Genomic DNA, 5,000 nt, shown 5'->3' on the forward strand with positions numbered 1-5,000 from the left:
CTGTCTCTTTTTGTCTGTGTGTGTGTGTGTGTGTGTGTTTCATTTCTGTTCATAATGCATAGTTAATTACCATTGAGAGTCCTCTGGCAGGTGACATGTTCGGAACACATGCATGAATAAACCCAATGAGGAACACTCTCTCTCTCTCTCTCTCTCTCACTCTCTAACACACACACACACACACACACACACAAACACACACACACACACACAGGGAGAGCGTGAGAGAGGAGTTTTGAAACTCTCCTTCCTCATCTCTTTGCTCAAATTGTGCTTTATGCCTGTGGTAAATCATCACCAGGCGACCACGTTTAGTGACCTGTCCAGCTATTCTAAATGGTTGAATATACCAATGGTTTCTCTTCCTCAGGCGACCGCACAAGATCACTTCTTCTTGCTGTGTGACTGCAGGTTTGCTCCCTGGAATGGATGGATGGAGGATGTCAATGAGCTAGCCACTGGACAGATTGGACAATTCTTTTATCAATTTGAATTCAATGGTTCACTGACAAATATCCAAACGGTGATAAAACATTACAGAATGAGGACAACATGTTTATAAGAAGATGGTGAACAGAAAATGAACACATGAGGAGGTGTGAAGAGGTGTGGAGTCTGCTCAACAAGTCATGGAAATGAGCCCTAGTGACTAGTGACTGTTTACAGCAGAGATAGTGACACATACACACACTCTGAATTTTATCTCTGCATTTTACCCATCCAGGGTAGTGATACACACAGTGAAGCACACAGTGAAGCACACAGTGAAGCACACAGTGAAGCACACAGTGAAGCAGTGAGCTGCCTTTGTCAACGCCCAGGGAGCAGTGATCAGGGTTAGGTGCCTTGCTCAAGGGCACCTCAGCTGTGGATGTGGGCATGGAAGAGCAGTGCTCTACCACTTCCCCCGCCCACATTTTTCCTACTGGTCGGGTTTGAGGATTGAACCGGCCACCCTCTGGTTACCAGCCCGAAACCCTAACCAGTACACCACGGCTGCCCATGGCATGGTTATTTCATCCCTCAAATCCCCAAAACCTAAATTAAATCAGTAGTCATTTTGAATATGCTTTTAGTCAGTAACACCAGTGAATAAAACACAAAGTGTCTTTTTATCAGTGTGTGCTCACCTGAAACTGAAACTTTGAGTCCTAGATCCTCAACTACCCTTTGAGGTTCTGGAGATGGAGAGTTGGATTGGGATTGTTCTCACACTTGTCCATTCAGAGTGATACGCTATTGGAGATAGTGATCAACTAGGAATGGTGTCTCTCCCTCTTTGATACCCCTAATGAAATGAGAACACCATGCTGGTCACTTGTGGATGTGGTTGTGGAGAGCAAGTCCTGATTGGGTTCAAATGACCCTCCTGCATGTTCACACCTGCCTGTGAACAAGCAATTCTATCCGTTGACGTCACAGATCCAAGGGCCGTTTCAGACAGATTTCAGAGCCAGGTGTAAAACAGGCCAAAGATCACATTACGCTTTGCTGCAGTCTACAAGTGCTGCTTCTACCCTGGTATTGAATTCATTAGAGTTTAACTCAAGACATGCTCCCGCTCAGGTTTATCTCACATTCACACATGTGTTATTCCAAGTTATCTTTATTCTTATTCAACCTAAGGCACGTTTGACAGAACTATAACTTGGTTTTGTGTGGCACAGCTTCACATTCATTGATGATAGCTCTGAAAATTGAATCCCACACAGCTTCAACAGCAGGTACATACAACAATAATTGTTTAATGACAACAACAAAAATGGGATAGCATCTGATGAAATAGTTGCACAACAGAAAAACAGTGATAAGAATAATGATCTCTTCTGATGGTAGTGGCTCACAGAACTCCAACACTACATGTGGGCCTACGCCATCCATCACCCGAAGATGTGCCTGTATACCAGTTATGGGGTAGAATGCCTGAGGAGAGGAGTGGAGAGTAGACGGGGGAAAGCCAGAGGTTACTGCAAAGCAGTGCTCAGCGAAGCTTTATTCTTAAAGGGCATGAGTTTACATTAGCACCACAAGCTCTGTGAGTTTAGGGCAAAAAATACATTCACACATTACAGGACCACTAAGACGTCACGTCTATTTTTCAAGTCAAGTGAAGTCATTTTATTTCTATAGCCCATTTCATACACAAGCAATTCAATGTGCTTCACATCATAGTAACAAATACAAACAGCAATTCACGCTATACATACAAGCAATACATACACGCTATACATGAGCCGTAGGTTACAAACCCAGTGTAACATAGCGCAGAAATTACAATTTCAACACATACACATGTTCGTTGAAGGTGAGGATATGAGAATAGAAGTAAAAGACACTGCAACGACCAGAGATGAATAGAAATAAAAGAATAAAAGGGCAATATGGAGAGGCAGGTAGAGTTAACAGAAAGCATCAGAGAAAAGTTTAGTTTTTAGCCTGGTTTTAAAAATATGGATTGAGGGGGCTCTCTTGATGCTATCAGGTAAGAGGTTCCATAGCCGGGCCGCATAATAACTAAAAGCAGCCTCACCACACTTAGTGAGTACAGGGGGTTTTACTAAGAGATATGAATCTTGGGACCGTAAGGATCTTGTGGGAGCATAATTGAGAAACATATTGGCTAGGTTTTGCGGACCCAGACCATTTAGAGATTTAAAAACAAGTAAAAATGCTTTAAAGTCAATCCGCTGTTTAACAGGGAGCCAGTGTAGGGATTTCAGAATTGGGGTTATGTGGTCAGTTCTTCTTACTCTTTTGAGCACTCTTGCAGCCGCATTCTGAGCAAGTTGCAGCTGCTTGATTGTCTTTTGGGGAAGACCAGTAAATAACGCATTACAGTAGTCGACTCTGCTTGTAATAAAAGCATGAATCAGCTTTTCTAGGTCCGGTTTAGCCATGGAATTCCTCTGTTTATTTATGTTTTTAAGATGATAAAATGCCGACTTAGAGATGGCTTTCATGTGAGAGTTAAAACTAAGGTCGCTGTCAAGGATCACCCCAAGATTCTTAACCTTATCTTTCGGCACAAGACCCTTGGAATTTAGATAAGAGCAGATTTTGTCTTTCATCCTTTTTCCCAAAAACAATCACTTCTGTCTTATCCCCATTCAGCTGTAGAAAATTCTGTGTCATCCAGTTGTTTACCTGGTCAAGGCATTTAAGGAGAGAGTTGACGGGCCATATTCAGAAGGGGATAGAGCCATATAGAGCTGGGTGTCATCAGCGTAGTTATGGTAGGAGATGGAGTTGCTGCTGATTATCTGACCCAGTGGCAGCATGTACAAAGAAAATAAGTGAGGGCCCAGAATTGAGCCCTGTGGGACACCACAGGTGAAGGGGATTATTTCAGATCTATGGCTACTTATGGAAACAAAAAAAGATCTATCCTAAAGGTATGATTTCAACCAGCTCAATACTGTCCCTGAAAAGCCAACCCAGTGCTCGAGACGGTGTAGTAATATTTCATGGTCTACAGTATCAAAAGCTGCACTGAGGTCCAGCAGCACTAAGATGGTAGATTTCCCACAGTCATTATTGAGGCGAATATCGTTTAAAACTTTAGTAAGAGCAGTCTCAGTACTGTGGCCTGCTCTAAAACCTGACTGAAAATTGTCAAGACAGTTATTGGTATTTAAGAAAACATTCAGTTGGTTAAAAACTCTAAGTTGTTTCTCTTAATTAAGGGTTTAACAACTGCTGTTTTAAGAGGCTGTGGGAATACACCAGTCAGTAATGAAGTGTTGACAATGTGAAGCACTTCTGGTGCTAGGTGATAAAAAACACTTTTAAAAAAGTAAGTTGGTAAAACATCAAGTTCACAAGTGGAGGAGCTAAGATTGCAGACAATTTTTTCAAGGGACTCAACATCAATGAGACAAAACTCTGTCATCTGAGGTACCTCCTTTGTCGTGGTCGCTGGCAGAGGCAGGTACTGATTTCTATGTAAATGGCATGCAATGTTATTTCTTAAGCGATTGATTTTGGATTGGAAGAATGATGCAAATTCATTACAGCCATTGGCTGAGAGAAATTCAGGTGCTATTTGTGAGGGAGGGTTTGTCCGTTTTTCAAAGGTGGAAAATAGCACACGAGCGTTATTGAGATTTTTGTTAATGACAGTGGAGAAAAAAGACTGTCTGGCACTCGCAAGTTTTGATTTTCGCCATTTTCTTTCTGTTTGTCTACACTCTCTTTTTAAAAGCCTAACTGTTGAATTTAGTTTCCATGGTGCCATCTGCTTAACAATTTTCTTCTCCTTGAACGGGGCAATGTCATCCATGATGTCATTCATTTTTGAATTAAAGTTGGCCATAATGTCGTCAACAGAGTTAGAGGGTTGACTGGAGGTTAAGTAAAGTGCACGTTGAAAGAGAGCGTTAGTGTTAATCGCCCTTCTGCGAACAGTTGCTGGCTTATTCTGGATGGGAGCAGACACAGTAATATCACTCAGAACACAGGAGTGATCAGAAAGCGCCACCTCAATGACAGATGTAGTGACACTTAGGCCTTTGGTGATAACTAAGTCAAGGGTATGACCATGGCAGTGAGTGGGCCCCTGAACATGCTGAGTAAGGTTAAAAGTGTCAATGAGCGCAAGGAATTCCTTTGTGTAGGAGTTTTCGTAGTTATCTATTTGAAAATTGAAGTCTCCTGAAACGACAATGTGATCATATTCTAGGCAGATGGCTGAGAGCATCTCACCAAATTCATGAAGAAACATTTTGGCCGAGAGTCTTGGAGGCCTATAAATAGTCAATAATAAGATGCTGGGGGAGCAGTTGAGGACCCCACATACATACTCAAAAGATGTGACATCTCCCAGAAAAATAGATTTGCATTGAAAAATGTCTCTAAAAATCTTGGCTATACCCCCACCCCTTTGATTCATGCGGTTGGTATTCAAAGAGATAAAGTGGGGAGGAGCAGATTCAATAAGTGTGGAAGAACCAGTTGCATCATCGAGCCATGTTTCTGTTAAAAGCAAGATATCCAGGTTGTAT

Source organism: Sprattus sprattus (genome assembly GCF_963457725.1).
Source record: "Sprattus sprattus genome assembly, chromosome: 19".
Taxonomy (NCBI): Eukaryota; Metazoa; Chordata; class Actinopteri; order Clupeiformes; family Clupeidae; genus Sprattus; species Sprattus sprattus.